We start from the raw sequence: 20,927 nt of genomic DNA on the forward strand, positions 1-20,927 counted from the left end.
TCCAGCTGCAAGAGTGACCAGTGGGAAACCAATGATTCTTATGTGGATTTGCTGCCTTCTGTTCTAGCAGGGCCCCTGTGCTTTTGAAAGCTGCTTGATAGACAGTAATGTGGCAGCTGAAGTCATATCCAGCATGGGGATGTAAAGTTGGGAGAAGCGGCAATGGCGACTCCTCTGTTATGCAGCTTACAAAGGCACAAGAGAAGAACAAAGTTGGCAACCCAGCCCTTGAGCCCTTTCCCATGACCAGTGAGAAAGTCCAATAGGATTAGTGGGGAGGAAGCCCTGAAGAGATGACCCCCCTGCAGACGAGCAGTTTCCTTTCTTTGGGCAGGCAGATTGCCTGTCCAGACAATGGCCGGCTGCTTCCAGTAGCTCTGAGGGTCGGGGTGCCAGGATGCGTTGCTCCATGTTGCACCGCCCCCCCAAAAGCTCCAATAATGGGGATTCCCCCTCACCTTCCAGAGAGCGCTGTAGTCTGCCAGCCACAGTTGCTTCCAGCCACAGCTGACAGACGATCAAAAAAATGAGTGGGTGCATGAGACATTCCCCAGCTCCTTCTCCCAGGAATCCTTGCCCAGGGGTTGAACTTCTTGGCACTTTCCAGATTGCACACTACAACAGGGGTAAAATGCTTCAACTTTGCAGGATCGTGTTAAAATGATCCCCAGAATCTCAAACTCCTACAATGGGAAAATACAGCTATTTTTCTGTGACGGACATGCAACACTGTAGTACTATAATGCAAAGATTAAAATCTGAAAGAAGGCATTGGAAATGTGAATTTTTACCTTGCTGTCAGTGCAGGGACTGCAGTGTCACAACACAGGAAGTATGGAAGCACACTTAGCAGATCTGTAGTGACACTGTTGTAGGGTTTAACCTGGAAAGCACCCTTGCCTGCTGAGCCTGTGCTTTTCTAGAGATCTACAGCTCCACATAGAGCCTCTTTGTTATCAGGCTATGTGGCTGGCATCCTTCCATGCATGGGTTAAAGAGGTATATCAGGCTCCTGGGAGACTACAAAAGCCCCATCATGAGTTTCTATTCTATCTGCTGCTGGGGCAATGTTGTTAGATGTTGCTCTGTGGAGCAGGAGAGCAGAGAATTATCAGACCAAGGAGAAGATCCCAAAAAACTAAAGCCCAATAAAAAACAGTGGATGACATCCAGACTAATGCAATGCCAACAATGGGGTAGGGACAATTTTCAATTATCTTCCCTTCCCTCTGCAGCCACCTTTGCCTCCTGAAACTATTCCCTGAGGTCTGTGGGACCTTCAGGGGCATACCTTCAAGAAGCAGAAGCAGCTTCAGAGGGAAAGGAACAGCACGGAAAATCACCTCTCCCCTGGTGCATAACAGAAAACACAGGTGTGTCAGCACAGTCTGAAAATCAGCCAATGAATTACCTTTTTGTTATTTAGCGCTGAGAGTCAACAGAAGAAGTAAGAAGACAATGATGCCATTGCTCATACTGTAGTGATTGGGAGGGAACTAGTCAGTTCTCCATCCTTGCCCCAATCCATGCACATAACATCTCAGACAGTAGCTCCAAACTCTCTTAATTCCTAAAAAGGGTTCCACCAGGGTTCTCAACACATGGCTGACATTTATGGATATCTCCCTAGTGATAAACCAAAATGTTTTTCTAGGTCCCATTGTGAACATGGCAAGACAGACTGGATTACCTTGTTTCTTGTCTGCTTCCTCAAATGTATCTAGTATTTACTGAAGCCAGTGAGAAAATACTGGACTAAGTGCAAGCGTTGAATTCACATATGCCTCATTTTCTCCATTTTTGACTGGGGAACAGTGGTGGCTGCAGAGCCACCTGCCCATACATATTTTCTCTGTCATAGTCTTCTATAGGATACTTTCTGCTCAGACACACATGGATATTAACAATGAATCCTCCAGATAAAGAAAGGCTGCTCACAGATACATCCGTAATAGGAAGGGTTCCCAAACGTGGGTCTCCAGATTCTAATGGACTACAACTCCCACCATCCCCAGCCATAATGGTTGAGAACCCCTGTGTTATAGGAGCAAGCACCTGAGTGAACCCTAAGTTATAGGAGGAGGAAGCACTAATAAAATTCTGTCAAGAATCCTTTTTGGATTTCTCTTTGGCCATTTTTCTCTTGTCAAGGTGTTACATGTTATACAATTTCTGCCAAGGACCAAATCTGTTGGCTCTCTATGAAGGCAGATCTCCTTTGTATTCTCTGAAATTTAATTTGCCACAGCCTGACCTCACAACACATACCACAGTAGTGTTAAAACCAGGCATTTTCAATCCACCATTTTAAATGATTTGTTCCTTGCTACTATTTCATAAGTTCTATTGTATTTAATACCATTTTACTCTACTTATTTAATTCCATTCTGTTTTATTAAATTCCATTTTGCTTCAGTTCATTCCCCCCCCCCCGCCTATTATCATTTCTAAAAGATAAAATTTCCTAAGCTCTGGAAAGCTCCCTAGATACTCATTTTCTGTATTGCTTTGTCCTGCTTTTGTGTTGACAGCATTTTTCCAAAAGAGAAAAGCAAACTCTTCCCACTTTTCTGTCTGCCGCAAGGGCTTGTTTGAGTTAACCACCGACACCTATTTTAATTTACAGCACATTTTCTTAGCCTGTAAGGATCTCTCGTACTCTGGATCTTTTCTATGTGAAAGATCCCAGCACTTGCAGCGGAAGCAGGGGGGTGGGGGGTGGAAAGACAGCAGACTGAACTTCTCAAGATCAGTGCTTAACATAAAAATTTCATCACAATCTTTATCATCTTGCAACGGTTGCAGAAAGGGCCCAGGCGCTAGCCACCTTTAACTTCCTTAAAGTCGCCTATTTTACCTTCAAATCTGATGAAGTGTCAAAGTCATTTACCAGTAATGAGTTCTGCTGCAAATTTTATTTTGCTTGGAATTTAATTAATGGGCCAAAGACTTTCCATTGTGATTTGAGCAAATGAATAATAAATCAAGAAAGGAGATTTGTCAGGGAAGGAACATCTGTTTCTTACAAGCGTTACAACATGACTACAGCTTGGCTGTGCATTACCAGCACAAAGACAGTAGGAGTCCTCTCCTCTCTGGCTCTCTTCATTTATTGCTCCACTGAAGGTGAACAGAGAGCACTCTAATGGGCCTCTGGTGTTAATAAAACTTTTCGCTTCTCCAGTTTTGCCATAGCCCCTTCCTTTTGGGTGCTACTGTCCTTAGTACATGGTTTGTTGGTCAACGTCAGGATTCTGCAGTGTCAGTGGTTTATGGGATGATTAATAATGGAAAGACAAATTCATAAGCAGAAACAATATGAAATTACCATCATATTAGTGTTAACTGTCATGCTTTTTATTTTTGGAGGGAGGGGGGTTGTAAATGAGATAGTGATTGAAGTTAAGTACTTTGACTTGCACTGTCAAAAGCAAAACTAGGTCACCGAACCTGTTGTGCTCTGTCTAGTTAACCAATAAAAGGGCTCCAAAGCTCAGTTTAGCCTCTCTCTCTCTCTAACACCAGAAGCACCGTCGGAACAATTAAGAAAAAATTAGAGTTCAACGCACTGAAGGTTTTACAAGTCTAAAAAGGGGGAGGGGGAGCTGAAAGGGAAAGATGCTGCCATTTATACTCTGGTTCTTATTGTCAGACCCCAATTTTTTGCTCCTATTCACCAAGGAGGGTTTAAGTGCCCACTAGGTAGGAATAAATTGCCTTATGAAAATTTGCACGGCAGGGTTTGTGACGGCTCCAATGTAATGTTTGTAATATATGCAGAACATTAATGGCTGCTAATGGCATGTAGAAATAACACAAGGTCTAACATGCAGCCTTTCATGCTATGTAAAGGTAGGCATTGCATTGTTGAATCGGGCACTGCAATGAATCGCAGTGGTATTTTAGACACATACGTGCTCACACACACTATCACTGTTTCAGCTATATTTTAGAATAAGCTACAAATGCAGTTTCTGAAATTAGCTGGAAATTACCAGAGTGACAGAATGTAGAGAGTCTGGAATACCAAACTAAAAATTCTCAAGTCCATTCTTCACCACAAATTCTGCAATGCATTGTATTATTAATAATAATACATGGTTATTAACATACTAATAATCATGCAGTATGCAAATTAAGCAAATGTGTGGTATTCTACCTAATTTGTTTTCACAGTTCAAGTTAAATTCTGTTTTTGTTTTTTAACTAAGGACAGGTTTTTGGTGGGAAGGGGACAGAATCTATGGGTCATGGGGAGGGGTTTAAATGTGTGCTGAGAGAAAAGATCCACCCCAAGATCGACTACAAGTCTCAGCTCAAGTCTCCCCATTCTTGGCAGAAATTGCCCACATGTTTTAAAGGTTTTTTAATGCACTTTTTACCCCTTCCAAAATCATGAGTGTTGGGAAACTTATAAGCTTAAGAATGCTTAGGTCCTGTTGATGCGAAATACCCCCAATGGTATGGTATGTTTAAATGTATGCTTTAAAAAATCTCACATTTCCAGCATTCTGTGGGATTTCCAACATTCTTATGTCAGCTGTGACATCAGAACCCATTTTCTGCCCTTCATAGGGTGATCAAGTATGACATAATAACTCTGAGTTATTTATTTATTATTTATTTATTAGATTTATATTAGATTTATATACCACCCTTCCAAAATGGCTCAGGGCAGTTCACAACATGATAAAAACAATTAAAACAAATTAACAATTAAAATCAAACTATTAAAACACAATAAAACCAATAAAACAGCTAAAAGCCCTGAAAATCAGGGCAACAGTTTAAAACAGTTTAAAACAATTAATCATTTAAAACTCTGGAAGGCCAGGCCAAATAAGTACGTTTTAAGGGTTCTCTTGAAGGACAGCAATGATCTCAAATTACGAATTTCTGCCAGGAGTGCATTCCATAGCCCAGGAGCAGCTACAAAGAAGGCCCGCCTCTGCGTCACCACCAGACGAACCGGTGGCAACTGGAGATGGACCTCTTCAGATGACCTTAACGTGAGGTGGGGATCATGTAAAAGAAGGCGCTCTCTTAGATAACTCGGACCTAAGCAGTTATCCAATATATTTTCCCTTCAAGGGCATCATGACCAAAGGATCATGGTAAATATGTATCATTCAGTCCTCTAAAGAAAAGTATTCTTAGGATCATCACTGACTGAGGGCCGATTTACAGGTGAAACTTGGAAAATTAGAATATCGTGCAAAAGTCCATTAATTTCAGTAATGCAAATTAAAAGGTGAACAATATCGGACCTCTGAAAAGTATAAGCATGCATATGTATTCAGTACTTGGTTTGGGCCCCTTTTGCAGCAATTACTGCCTCAATGCGGCGTGGCATGGATGCTATCAGCCTGTGGCACTGATGAGGTATTATGGAAGACCAGGATGCTTCATTAGCAGCCTTCAGCAATTCTGCTTTGTTTGGTCTCATGTCTCTCATCCTTCTCTTGGCAATGCCCCATAGATTCTCTATGGGGTCAGGTCAGGCGAGTTTGCTGGCCAATCAAGCACAGTACACTGTATACTTTTCAGAGGTCCGATATTGTTCTATTCTTCAATCCTTGTCTTCTTGGTTCCATGTAATATTCTAATTTTCTGGGATTGTGGATTTGGAGTTTTCATGAGCTGTACGCCATGATCATCACAATTATAACAAATTAATGCTTGACTTATCTCGCTTTGCATGTAATGCGTCTGTCTCATATATCAGTTTCACCTTTTAATTTGCATTACTGAAATTAATGGACTTTTGCACGATATTCTAATTTTCTGAGTTTCACCTATATATTACGTTATGACATCATAGAGCCTCACTTGATATGGCCTCTTCCTGCTGTCATATCCCACCCTTGCCATACAGGGTTGTGCTGCTCGTTATGGCATACTTTGTATCACATGGAGACACCCTGCATCAGCAACAGCTCCAACCCGGAGTGTGTAGCAATTAAGTGAAGCATTCCCACATGATGGGAAAATACAATTCGGTGGCCAGCTCTGCATTCAGTCATAATGTGGAGACCATTTCACAAAGTCACTGCATAAAAACCATACTATGTAGACAAAGTCTAATAAGGTCACAATATATGCAGATGGTGCTTTTGCCCACTGTTATTTTCCTTCAATCACTCAATCAACCAATCTTTTTGATTTGAATGTACTATCAATTCTTTTAAAATTATCCAGGCTTATTTATTTATTTATTTATTGTTAAATTTATATACCACCTTTCATTAAAAATGAGCCCAAGGTGGTTTACAAAAGTTAAAAACCATATAATAAAAATGACAGTTAAAACTATTAAGCTAAAAATATGAAAACAAATCTGATTTAAAATATATAATATACAAACACAAAAACTGTACATGGATAAAAACACACAGAAGCAGCAACTCATGTAAAGGCCTGGATAAAAATCCAAGATTCAACAAGCTTTCTTAAAAAACTGTGATGGAGTCCGAGGAGTGAATGACCACCAGGAGAGCATTCCAAAGTCTGGGAGTAGCAACAGAGAAGGCCCTGTCCCGCATGCACGACAACCGAGCCTCCCTTTTTGTCTGCACCTGGAGCAGAGCCCCCTCAGATGAGCTCGTCAAGAGGGCAGCAACCCTTGGGAGCAAGCAACTCTTGGTTTCTTTAGACCCGGGGAGGGGGAGTATTATCTGGGTTAGGACTCCCCTACGCAATGAACTCTGAATACTCTCCGGTTGCAATTTTGCTAGTGTAACAGCTAAGTGTGTGATGTGTGGCAGTTGCACATTTAGCTCAAACCTGAACTAAAGACCTATGCACATATTATGTTCAACACACATACAATCTGTGTACACTCGTCCAGATCTGTATACACATTTGTTTCAATGCACATATAGCAGTCCATTTCCTGTTTATAGTCTACATTTGAGGGGGCATATATCTAAGTTTACTATTAAAATAAACACATATATAGACATTCACACAAAAACAAGTGCATATGTATAGATACCTGAATGCGTGTACAACATAATGTCTGAATAGTGTCCATGCTCATCCTTAGCTCATCATCAGCTCCATATCTATAATATGATGTTCGACCTTTCTGGACTGTTTTTAGGATTACTGTCAATCTTTCCATTATACTGAAAGACATTTGACACACATAATATAAATACTATATATTATTTAAAGAATTAAGCATTATTAACATCTCAATGCATACTTTGTGTAAACCTTACCACGTCTGTGCTCTAACCAAGATCTGCATTCTTATATTGGAACCAGATTTGAAAACCTTGACTTGGGTCCATTGATACCTTTTATTGGCTCAAGATACTTGTGAGATAAATATACATATATCTATACATAATAAATAAGTATTTGTTACAGATTGGCGGGGGGAGAGTAAATGTCAATTTTTCTATTTTTATCCCAATGCTACTAATTGTAAATATGATCTTTCTACCACTGTATTTCTCTTAATGAGCTACATAGGTTGCTGAGCATGATTCAATGGACCCGTTTAATGATTCTACAGGAGGGAAAATTACATGGTGATGAAAAGCCTGAAATATTAATTAAGTGTATCATGAAGGTTCAGAAAGGACAAATATGTAGATTCCCCAAACTGTCATTTTTAATAATCTCCTATTTTAATGATTTCTTTGGAGCCATCGTTTTTTGAAAATCTGGCACTGGCAAAAGTGTTCTATTTTCTTACACCTCAATTGTTATACTGCCTGCCTCTTCCTCTGCACAAGCACAGCAGCATCTGTGGGTGAAAGCCAGACATATGTCTGGCTACCACAGTGAACTCTCAGCCTGGCAGGATAAAGCAATGCTTATTCCAGGCCCATATTTTTCATTCTCATTTTAACTGTTACAAACACTCTCCCAGTGCAGAAGAACAACAGGGCTAAACTCAGATTTATGTGTCAATTAAGAGCGGTTCTTCTTTCCAAGACTTGCACGTTCCATGATTATTACCTTATGTGTTGTCTGATTAGCTTCACAGGGGACACAACATAATATAACTTTTTCATACAAAAAAGACACCCATATGTTATGCAGAGTCTGGAAGAGGATCGATGGATTAAATAGAGACTGGTATGCAATTATTGATTTGAGCATCTAGAGAGAATTTGAGAAGGAATAACTATTGAAGACGGAAATCTGAAGCATGAAAGGAGGGGACGTAGGGTTTCTCTGTAGTGGTTTTATAAAATTTTAAAAGTATAGAGTGGAAAAATCCTTTCTTGCAAAATAATTACTTGTCTAACGAAAAGAAATGGGGGGGATTAAAGGAGGAAAAAGGGGACTCACACATCTTAGAGAGTACAGATAGCCATCACAGCTGGTAAAAGGATCAATTTGAAGTCCAGGCTGAGTAGATGGGCACAGGCCCTCTCATAGGTTCAGAGAAGCCTGGGCCACTTCCAGCTTTTGAGGCCCCTAGTCTAATAAAATTTTTACAATAATGACACATTAAAACAAAATAAGGCATAGTTGAGAGAGTGGCTGCCTTCAGACATAACACCAAACCAGAAGCGAACAAGCCAGAGGTTTGATTTCGTAGTTGCCTGACTGTGTGAAACCACGGCTTCATCACTCAACCGACCTGAGGTTTTCGACCCCAAACTGTAATCTGAACCACTGGTTTTTAGTAAATTTCACCACTGAAACTCCAGGTTTGTAGGCTGCATCATGTCTTTGGAATTCTGCTGCTTCTGTAACTTGGGTTTCATGCCAAAGATCCTACTACTACCATCGAGGGGCTGGCTCAGTTCTAGGGCAGCCGTGCCTCTCGCTGGCCGCCTCTCATCACCCCCTGATTTCCTCTTCCCCCTCCTGCCACTGCTTGGCAGCAGGAATGCCATGTCCAGCATTTAAATGGAAAGAAGCACATCGATGGATGCTTGCTTTTCACTGCATGTTTTGGGACTCAGGTGCTCCCTGCCATGAAAGGAATGTGAGCTGGAGACATTGACATCACTGTGGTGCCTTATAGAAAACAGACATGGGGACCATGCAGCACTCATGTCTCTATCACCCCCACGCCCAGTCCTCACATCATTAGAACAGGGACACTTGCAATGTTGTTTTTCAGTGTGGGCTGCTTCCTCCCACACCCACATCCCTCCCACCTTCCACAGTGCTTCTGCAATGCGCTATGTGACTCTGGCCCTCTAGACTTCATAAATGTGCCACTTGGCCAATGTGCAGCTGGCCCAAAGTCTTAATGTGCAATGTCACCATTATAAAGGGGGTCATCGTAATGTGCAGATGCACCCTGGGACAACACACTTCTCCTTGGCGGCTGGACTGTGGATGTTTCTGGGAGCACAGAAAGAGGGCACGGGGGGGGGGATGTATTCTGCTGGTTTTATCTGGTGGGCAGGTGTGAAGAAATGCAAAGGGATGCCTGCTAATTCTACGGAAGCACCAGTGCTTCAGATTATGTGAGGAGGGTAGTCCATCTATCAGGGCAGAGTTGGGAGGAGGGATCAGTCAAGCTGCAGTGGGGGTGGAGGGCTCTGTTTGTGCAGCGGCATCCTTCAAGTGACCATTGCTTTACATTACCCCTCCAATGACCACAGGGTTACTTATTAACACCTAACAGTGTGGATATTATGGGATGAGGGGGTAGGGTTAGGGGTTAGGGGTTAGTTCAGCAAAATGGCAGGTATGTTCCACCCACATGCCTCCTTGAGTTCCCTAGACAGTTTGCATGGCCAGACTTGTCCCCCATGAACTCCTTCATTTATCTTTCAGCACTGTCCATACTGAGTGAACTTGGTGCTATCTCCTGCCTGGCAGCTGCTTGTGCAAACAATGCCTGTATTAATGCTTTCATGGGCAAAGCATAGCTGATACCTCTTAAAAGGACTTTAGGGCTGGTCCCTGCACCACAATTCTTGTGCGTGCACGAGGTTGCTGACCACACCCCTCCCATGCCATGTTGGCCAGACGTGCAAGCGACAGACACCCCCATCCATCCACCTTCTCTCTTGCGTGAAGACAACAGGTTGGAGTACTACACCCTGCTCCTCAAACTCCCTGCTTTGGAAGTTGGCACCAGCCATGCAGTCCCAGCATCCTTCCTCCAGTGGCCCTGCCACCAAGAGCAGCCAGGCTGGGGATGGAAGCAAGACGGTCCATGCCAAGTTGTGGACGGATGGAGAAACAGCGGTGATCATGGACCTCTGGAACTCTGATAGTGTACAGTCACTACTGCACAACTAGTTCAGGAATGAGGGCATGTTCTATTGGATTTCCCGGCAGATGGCACAGAGGGGATTCCAACACACCAGGGCCCAGTGCAAGGAGAGACTCCAGCAGCTGAAAAAGAAGTTCAAGGAGGTGACCACCCACAACAAGCTGTCAGGAATGGAGCAGAGGACCAGGCCCAACTAGGGCCACTGCTGGGACTGGGCATCCTATTCAAAACAAGAGGCAAAGGGCAAGCCAAATGGCAGCAATGGGAAGTGCTCAGGGGAACAGCAGGCCCCCTGTGCAGTGAGCTGGCCTGGCCATCGCCTCTACAACTACTACATCCTCTGCCCATCCTAGTGGTCCAGTGGTTAGAGTGCTGGACTAGGGCCGGGGAGACCCGAGTTCAAATCCCCATTCAGCCATGATATTAGCTGGGTGACTCTGGGCCAGTCACTTCTCTCTCAGCCTAACCTACTTCACAGGGTTGTTGTGAAAGAGAAACTTAAGTATGTAGTACACTGCTCTGGGCTCCTTGGAGGAAGAGTGGGATATAAAATGTAATAATAGCAATGGCACCCTATACAGCCATGCCCATGTTCCTGGCTAGGGCAACAAAGCTGCTCTGGGGTGGCAGGCCCATCACATGGGCCTCAGCCCACCGTGTAGCACACAGGTGTGTCTGCTGCCACCAAACCTTACAGGGAAGGTAGAGAGTGCAGTACACTTGTGCTGTACACCTCCAGTGCAGTACACCTCCAGTCCGGGCTCTACTCCATGGAGTCAGGGGAGGACAGCAAGACACAGATCGAGTCCCTACAGCCACTAATGCCCTCCCACCACTAGACGAGGAGAGCCAGGGTTCCCTGATAGAGCAGGAGCTTGTGAAGCTCCCCTGGCACAAGTAGCCTGTTGGGGCAAATTTATTTATTTATTTATTTATTCATTCATTCATTCATTCAATCAATCAATCAATCCATTTTTATACCGAATAAATACTGGACACACTGCAGATGGAGGAAGCCACACATAGATCTCAGCAGAGGAGGGGGTTATTGCAGTGAGGTTCCACGCTGTATCAACAAGATACAATGGGTTGATTTCATGCTCTAGAGCTGCCGTAGCAAGTGTTCAAAGAAGTTCATGGGCATTTTCCTTCTTGGCTCACCTTCTGCAGGAGGACTGGTCCACGGACAGGAGGTGGGTACTGCCAAGGCACAAGAACACCTGGCAGTCCATGGAAGACGTCTCAGAGTGGGATGGTGAGTGGTTCATGGGAAGCTTCAGAATGTCTAGAGAGAGCTTTGACTTCCTTGCCAGTGAAATGAAGCCAATTCTCCACCATCAAAACACATTCATGCGTTGTGCCGTGCCAGTGCGTAAGTGCCTTGCCCTCATGCTGTACAAGCCTGCCTCCAACTTGAACTACTTGACACTCAGCAACCTGTTTGCGGTTGGCAACTCGACAGCATGCAAACTTTCCCAAGAGGTAGCTAATCTTTTGAATGTGCTATTCCTTGTGGATGTGATCCAGGTAGGCAACCCACAGGAGGTGATGGCAGGGTTCCTGAAGAAGGGTTTTCCTGCTGTCATTGGTTATATAGATGGCACACATGTGGAGATTCTAGTGCCTCCCCAGTCCCCACTGCACAATGAGAACTACTGCTGCAACCACAACTACACCATGACCCTGCAAGCTGTTGTAGACTCCACAAGGCAGTTCATGGACATCCTCATGGTTCATGGTTAGAGTGCTGGGCTAGGACCGGGGAGACCCAAGTTCAAATCCCCATTCAGCCATGATACTAGCTGGGTGACTCTGGGCCAGTCACTTCTCTCTCAGCCTAACCTACTTCACAGGATTGTGGTGAGGAGAAACTTAAGTATGTAGTACACCGCTCTGGGCTACTTGGAGGAAGAATGGGATATAAAATGTAAAATAATCTACACCAGAGAAGCAATCTTCTGGATCTCTCCTCTTGCATCAAAGCTTTGGGGTGAGACCTGGGTAAATGCGCCACCCATACCTGTCGGCGGCCACCTTGTAAAGCCTCTGATGTTTGGGACTGCAAAAGTGGCTAGTAACCCCCTACCAAGTGCCTTTGAGAGGAACTTCTGTCACAGCAGCATACGAACTTCTGGCACAGAGCAGGTTTTTGGTAGGTTGAAGGCCTGCTGGCATGCCCTAGACACCTTGTTGGATATGGAGGAGGATAAAGTCCCACAGGTGATAGTGGCCTGTTGCAGCCTTCAAAACATCTGCAAGTCCAGAGGAGACATCCTGCTGTTGGACCACCCAGATATGCCAGCCTCTCCTGCAAGTGAGAGTGGGAGCAGGAAGGTGCCCAGGCAAGATGTGGATGGGACATCCGCCTCCACTCTGCCAGAGAGTATCCAGAGCAGCAGCAAGGAGGTGCAGGCAGTACTAGCAGATTTCACAAGAGACGCATGGGAGCATCTTCTACCAGCCCAACAGGAAGGCAGGCAGGTGTGTGGTGTTGGAAAGGCACACCGCTCTTAAATCGAGAGAAGCTTGGACAATGCCACTGGGCACAGCTGTGGTCCCATAAATGATCATTCCAGGATACACCTGGGATTGCCATTCCCATTGCAACCCTTCAGTGATTGGATAGAAAAATAGAGTGTTCACATTTCACCCCAAAAGTGTGTTGTGTGCCTATGCCAATGCTACCTAACGCTTAACTACTGCATGTGCACAGGAAATGGGGGGGGGGTCTGCCTCAGGTATAAATCTGTGTTTCTCCTCTGCTGGCACTATATTGCAGAATTACCCCAAGGGTTTAGAGATGGGGAACCTGACTGGTATGGGGAAGAGGCTGGCTGCATTATGGCGCATATCAGGAAAGAAGGCAGGTTGACATTGAAGCGGTGGCTTCGGACCCACAGGAGAAATGACCTGTTACTGAGCAACAAATGGGCCTTGTGATGACGGCCAGAGCAGAAATCATCAGGAACACAGGTTGCAGCAGCTATGGCAAAAGTTCTTCAGTCTGTCATTACACAGGTGCAGTGGGAAGAGAGGGACCCAGTCCTCCCTTCATTCCCTTTCCTTTCTAAGAAACCCTCCCCACCTTTGTCATGCTTAAACAGAAGGGTGATGTGGGCGGCAGGGAGAGACAACAGCAGGCATGGGTGGGATCATAAGAACATAAGAACAGCCCTGCTGGATCAGGCCCAAGGCCTATCTAGTCTAGCACCCTGTTTCATACAGTGGCCCAGCAGATGCCTCTGGGGAGCCCACGAGCAAGAGGTATATGCATGCCCTCTCTCCTGCTGTTGCTCCCCTGCAACTGGTGGGGGAGCAACAGCAGGAGGAGAAGAGGAGAGCTGGTGTGGTAGCAGGCATGACTTGTCCCCTTAGCTAAGCAGGGTCCACCCTGGTTGCATATGAATGGGAGACTTGATCTGTGAGCACTGTAAGATATTCCCCTCAGGGGATGGAGCTGCTTTGGGAAGAGCAGAAGGTTCCAAGTTCCCTCCCTGGCTTCTCCAAGATAGGGCTGAGAGAGATTCCTGCCTGCAACCATGGAGAAACCCTGCCAGTTTGTGTAGACAATACTGAGCTAGATGGACCAATGGTCTGACTCAGTATATGACAGCTACCCTATGTTCCTATGGTATTGAGAGGTATTGTGCCTTTGAGGCTGGAAGTGACCCACAGCTGCCAGACTAGTAGCCATTGATAGACCTGTCCTCCATGAATTTGTCTAAGCCCCTTTTAAAGCCATCCAAGCTAGTGGCCATCACCACATCCCATGGCAAGGAATTCCATAGATTAATTATGCACTGTGTGAAAAAGTACTTCCTCTTGTCAGTCCTAAATTTCCCGACCTTCTATTTCATGGGGTGACCCCTGGTTCTAGTGTTGTGAGAGAGGGAGAAAAATTTCTCTCTGTCCACCCTCTCCACTCCATGCATAATTTTATACACCTCGATCATGTGTTCCCTTAGTTGCCTCTTTTCCAAGGTAAAGAGCCCCAGATGCTGTAGCCTAGCCTCATAAGGAAGTTGCTCCAGGCCCTTGTTCGTCTTGGTTGCCCTCTTCTGCACCTTTTCCAGTTCTACAGTGTCCTTCTTAAGATACAGTGATCAAAGCTGTACGCAGTACTCCAGATGTGGCCGCACTATAGATTTGTATAAGAGCATTATAAGATTAGCATTTTTATTTTCAATCCACTTCCTAATGATTCTTAGTATGGAATTAGCCTTTTTCACAGCAGCTGCACACTGAGTCAGCACTTTCAAAGAGCTGTCCACCACAACCCCAAGTTCTCTCTCCTGGTCAGTCACTGACAGTTCACATCCCCTCAGAGTATATGTGAAGTTGGGGGCAGGGGGGTTGCCCCAATTTACACTTGCCTACATTAAACCGCATTTGCCATTTTGTCGCCCAGTCCCCCAGTTTGGAGATATCTTTTTGCAGCTCCTCATATTCTGTTGTAGATTTCACTGCCCTAAATAGTTTAGTGTCGTCTGCAAATTTGGCCACTTTGCTGCTTACCCCAACTTCTAGATCATCAAGTTAAAGAGCACTGGTCCCCGTAACTTGAGCACTGGTCAAGTTAAAGAGCACTGATCCCCCTATCCCATGACTGCTAAGTTTATTTAAAAGCCTTTGGTGGGGAACTCTGTCAAAAGCTTTTTGGAAGTCTAAGTATACTATGTCAAAAAGCGGGGAGGGGCTGAAAGAAAAACCATCCCTATGAAGAAATGCTAACTTGGCAAAGAGACATCTTTTAATGTGGTGGTTCTCTTTATTGAGCAGGGGGAGAGTAACTGGCCCTATCTACCCCCAGCACAGTACCTCCAGTGACTGTTGCTGGTGTCTATCTCATGTTTCTTTTTAGATAGTGAGCCCTTTGGGAACAGGGATCCATCTTATTTGTTTATTATTTCTCTGTATAAACCGCCCTGAGCCATTTTTGGAAGGGTGGTATAGAAATTGAATGAATGAATGAATGAATGAATGAATGAAGCAGTGAATGTTTGACGTCGTCCCTCTCCCCCATCCCATTGTGTCTAGGAATGCTGGGAGCTGTAGTCCAACAATATCTGGGGACCCAGGTTGGGAACTCCCGATTTAATGAATGGAAAGAACTACACTGGGTGCCGATACGTTTCCAGGCAAAAAACAAAGTGCTAGTTATTACCTATAAAGCCCTAAACAGCTTAGGCCCTGGATATTTAAGATAATGGACCGGGTCTCACAATCAGTGAGACCCAGTTTCCTCAGGTGAGCGGGAAGAGCAGGCTAAGCCCACTCTCCCCGCTCACGAGCGGGCACGGATCCCTGGGCGGCTGGATTGGCCGCCCACACGATGGCTGGCTCCATGATGGAGCTGGCGGTAGGTGGGGGGAGTGGGGGCCGTGTGGCCCCCGCAAGCCCCAGTATGCCCTACGCGAGCGCGCAGGGCATACTGGGGAGTCCCCCGGCTGGGGGTCTACTTGTGAGTAGGCACGGCGTGAAGGTGCGCCACGGCTACTCACAATCGTAAAAAGCAGGTTTGCTGGAGCGCTCGCTCCGCAAACCTGCTTTTTACCAGGGGTTCTCGAGCGGGTTATCCACTCGAGAACCACCATACTTGGCTGTGAGCCCAGTGGTTCTTACGGTCAACAAAAATCAGGCTAGCCTCTGCTAGCCCGATTTTTCTTGATTGTGAGAATCGCCCCAATGTCTTCTTCTCCATGAGCCCCACCACCTGTTAAGATCATCTGGAGAGGTTCATCTGCAGTTGCCGCCAACTTGTTTGGTGGCTACTCTGGAATGGGCCTTCTCCGTTGCTGCCCCTGGACTTTGAAATGCGCTCCCTGTTGAAATAAGAGCCTCCCCATCTCTGGCAACTTTTTAAAAGGCACTGAAGACACATTTATTCACCCAAGATTTTAATTAGATTTATAGTTTTAAAATTTTTAATACTGGGTTTTAAATGTTTTAATGTTTTAAATGATTTTAATTGTAAACCACCCAGAGTCATTAGTTTTGCACAGTATAGAAATATTATAATCAAACAAACAAACAAATAAAATCTCCACCATCTTGTTGTGAGTCCACACCTGTGTTAGTGGCCATCAAGACCATGGAGCAGTATTGTCAGTGATGGTAGATGTGCTAAATTCTTGTGCACCATAGGTCAGAGATCATATGGCTTCATGTTTTCAGTGGCATCCCTTTGGCAATTGTAATATGTGATCTGGCTTTGAGGCTCGGCTCAAGGACCTATATCTTATTGCTGGGTGTTATTCACTCATGCCAGTTTTGAAATTCAAAGTGGTTCCATAAGGCCTGGAGTGCAGGGACCCATGCGGCCACATCAGAGGTGCATCTAGGGAAAATAGCACCTCAAATAGCACCTCATATTATCAGCTCAAAAATACAAGTCAAGCTCATTAATCTTTTAATATTTCAAAAACTATTTAGCAGTGGACGCAGCCAGTCCAAAAAATGCTGGAAAACTAGAAATTTCAGTATGCTGGGGCTCATGAAATACCCAAATACTATGTGGAGGTATACTTGGACAACTAAACAGAAGTGCCTGCTTAATTCTCTACTATGCATTGTAGCATCACTATTACATATGTTTTAAAAATAAATGGAGAATTTGACTTTTCCCAGATACTCTGAAAATAATTAAGAGATATGCAGAGTAAACTGTGTCACTGCTTGGAATATAGTCTAGTATTTAAGAAAGACAGTTAAAATGAGAGAAAGAGAGCAAGAAACTCCCAGTGGGTCTTAATACTAAGGATTTCACACTGATTCAAAGACAAACTCACCTTTAATAGTCATATTATTAAGACATCACATTTAACTCACTTATCACAAGAAGCAAAGTAAGAGCAAATGAATACAATTCTAGCTCATAAGCTTCAGCTCAGTATTCACAAGCCCAGATTCTCTGTACATAGTGCCAAACTAAATATGTGTACAGTGACTTATATTATATATTTTTTAAAGAACATTTTTACATGTAGCCCTTTCGGGGGACTTCCTAAAGGCCATGGGGAGGTCTGAAAAGGTTTCCCCTCCCCCCGCTGGCCTCTAGGGCCTCTCAGGGACCATTTGAGCATGTGCGGTGGCCATTTTTTAAAATAACTTTTTTTAAAAAAAATGGCCGCTGAAAACAAAATGGCCACCATGCATGCTCAAATGCCTCTGCGAGGCCTGGCATGCCCTAGGGCCTCACAGAGGCCATTTGAGTATGCGCGGTGGCCATTTTGTTTTTGGTGGCCATTTTTTAAAATTTTTAAAAATGGCACCCCCCTTCAAGTGGCGCCCGGGGCACATGCCCTGCTTGCCCTTCCATAGATATGCCCCTGGGCTACATTTCTTCACACAACACAAAAGATGTGATGATAGCTGCTAACCTGGCTGACTACAGGAGGAGGTGAAATCAAGCAGGGATGGTCTATCAATGGATATTAGCCATAATATCTAAGGGAAAGCTTCATGTGCAGATGCACCATGCTTCTGAATATGAGATACAGGGGAAAGCCCCAAAAGGAGAGCTTACCGCCTTCATGCCCTGCTTGTGGGCTCTGCCAAGTCATGTGGCTGGCCCCTGTGGAAAACAAGGAGCTGGCCTCGGTGGACTTTTTAAAGAAACCCGGCACAGCATGCTGGGCAGAGCTGCAAGATGTGAGAAAAGCAATGCACAGGCAGGCAGGTGAGGGAGCCAGGTCTTGATGCCTTTGCTAGCACCAGGGAGCTGGGCTGGCCCCATCTTTCTCACCTGCCCATCCACATCACTTGTTGCCATCTCATGGCAAATATAGATCAGTGCTCCCCCTCACCAGCCACTGCTGAACTTCACTTTAAAAGCCTAGTGTAGTCTGCCTAGAAGGTAAGGCAGAGCTATGGACTGAGCTGATGGACTTGGTTGTTGAGCTGACATTGGCGTCTCCCAGACTGATAGGACTTTCTGGGGGACTTTAATGTCCACTTTGGAACCAACTTGTCAGGGTTGGCTCAGGAGTTCACAGTGACCATGACAACTATGGGCCTATGTTGTTGGTCACACTCCCAATTTAGTTTTTTTCTCTGATCAGGATGGTATTCCGTGAGTGAGGATTCCTGTGATTTCCCCATTGTCATGGATGGACCACCATCTGTTAAGGTTGGACTCACAGCCACAACCCTTCTCTGCAGAGATGAAAACCTACTAGGATGGTCCACCTGAAAAGGCTATTGGAGTCAATAGGATTCCAAGTAGCCTTGGAAGGCTTTAAGGTTGGTTCTGCCGATGATTCTGTAGATGCCCTGGTTCAGACTTGGAATAATGAAATTACCCCCATGGTATACAGAAGAACTACAGTGGCTGGTGGCAAGGTAGATGGCTAGAGTGCAAATGGAGAAAGACTTGTCTCAAATCTGACCGATTACAACACAGATCGCATTTGAAAGTCTATGCTCTGGAAACGCACACAGCAAAGAAGCAGTTCCTTTCTGCCCACATTGCTTCTGCAAGTTCATGTCCAGCAGAGTTATCTAGAGTTGTGAGAGGGCTAGTACATGCCCCTCCTCCCTTAAATGAAAATTTGGATCCATCAGTTATCCATGGTGACATTTTAAATGAATTTTTTTGCAGATGAAATCTCTCGTATTTGAGCTGAACTAGACTCTACAGCAGGGATTCTCAAACTTGGGTCCTCAGGTGTTATTGGACTTCAACTCCCATAATCCCCAGCCTCAGTGGCCTTTGGTTGGGGATTATGGGAGTTGAAGTCCAATAACACCTGAGGGCCCAAGTTTGAGAATCACTGCTCTACAGTTACTGCAGAGCCTACTGTGGAGGTGTCCAGCAGCTCCTCTTGTATGGTTAAATTGAATCAGTTTCAGTCTGTGACTCCCAAGGATGTGGGCATGCTGCTTGGGATACTTCACTTTACAGCTTGTTCTCTTGATCCTTGCCCTCCCTGGCTTATATGATCTAGCAGGAAGGTTACTGGAAAGGGTGGAAAGGGTCTTGTTAAGTTTATTAATGCTTCTTGAAGGGAGAACAGGATGTCTCCTTGTCTCAAGGAGGCAATTATTAGACCACTGTTGAAGAAACCTGCATTGGATCCCTCAGAATTAGGCAATTACAGGCCTCTCTCAAACCTCCCAAGGTTGGGCAAGATGACTGAGAGGGTGGTGGAGTCACATCTCGAGGAAGATGGACCCATTTCAAATTGGTTTTCGGGCAGCCTATGGGGTTGAGACAGCCTTGGTTGACCTGTTGAATGATCTCCAATTAGGAATCCACAGGGGAGTGTGATTCTGTTGATCCTTTTGGATCTCTCGGTGGCTTTCAGTACCATTGACTATGGTATCCTCCTGGAGCACCTGAAGGGGATGGGAGTGGGAGGCACTGCCTTGCAGTGGTTCCACTCCTATCTCCAAATGGTGTCACTTGAAGATTGTTGCTCTTCAGAATGATAGCTATTGTATGGGGTCCCGCAGGGCTCCATTCTATCTTCAGTGCTTTTTAATATCTATATGAAGCCACTGGGAGTGGGAAAGATCATCAGGGGATTTGGTGCTGGGTGTTATCAATATGCTGATGACATGCAAATCTATTTCTCCATGTCAACTTCATCAGGAAATGGCCTAACTTCCCTAAATGCCAGCCTGGAGATGCTAATGGTCTGGATGAGGGAGAACAAACTGAGGCTGAATCCAAGCAAGATGGAGATCCTCATTGTGGGAGGTCTGAACTTAGGAAGTGGCTTAGATTTGCCCCAGAAAGAGCAGGTACATAGTTTGGGAGTACTTCTGGATCCAAACCTCTCCCTGGTCTCTCAGGTTGAGGCAGGGGCCAGAAGGGCTTTTGATCAGCTTTGGCTGCTATGCCAGCTACATCCATTTCTGGAGATAAAGGACCTTAAAACAGTGGTGCATATGCCAGTAACATCCAGATGTCTACTGTAATGCACTCTACATTGGCTGCCTTTGGACATAGTCTGGAAACTGCAGTTGGTACAGAATGCAACAGCCAGGTTGGTCTCTCAGGTTACCCGAAGAGATCATATTACACCCATTTAAGAAGAACTACACTGGCTGCCAATAAGTTTTCGGGCAAAATAAAAAGTGCTGGTTACCTATAATGCCCTGAATGGCTTGGGTCCAAGGTATTTAAGAGAACACCTTCTTCTTTATGAACCGCACTACCTATTAAGATCAACTTGGGAGGTCTGGTTGTGGTTGCCCACTGGATCAGCTGGTGGCAACTCAAAACCGGGCCTTTACTAAGGTTGCCCCAGGACTTTGGTACATGCTTCCTAACAAAATTAGAGCCTACCCTTCTCCAGATGTTTTTAAGAAGGATATGAAAACATACTTGTTTAGGCAGGCTTTTAGTTGACAGTTTTAAAGTTTAAAGTTTTAGGATTTTTATCTGTATTTTAAACTGTTTTAATTGTGTTAATGTTTTACATGTTCCGTTTTTTAGATTGTGAACTATCCAGGGACTTGCGTATGAGGTGGTATAAAATGTGTCATGTAAAATGTGTCATAAATAAACCTATGAAATTATCTGCCACAAGATGTGGTGACAGCTAACAGCCTGGACGGTCTTAAGAGAGACTTAGACAAATTTATGGAAGACAGGTCTATCCATGGCTACTAGTCTGAGGGCTATAGGCCATCTCCAGCCTCAGAGGCAAGATGCCTCTAAATATCGGATGCAGGGGAGCAAAAGCTAGTGAGAGGGCATGCCCTCACTTCTTCCCTGTGG

This window comes from Hemicordylus capensis, chromosome 1, assembly GCF_027244095.1.
Source record: "Hemicordylus capensis ecotype Gifberg chromosome 1, rHemCap1.1.pri, whole genome shotgun sequence".
Taxonomy (NCBI): domain Eukaryota; kingdom Metazoa; phylum Chordata; class Lepidosauria; order Squamata; family Cordylidae; genus Hemicordylus; species Hemicordylus capensis.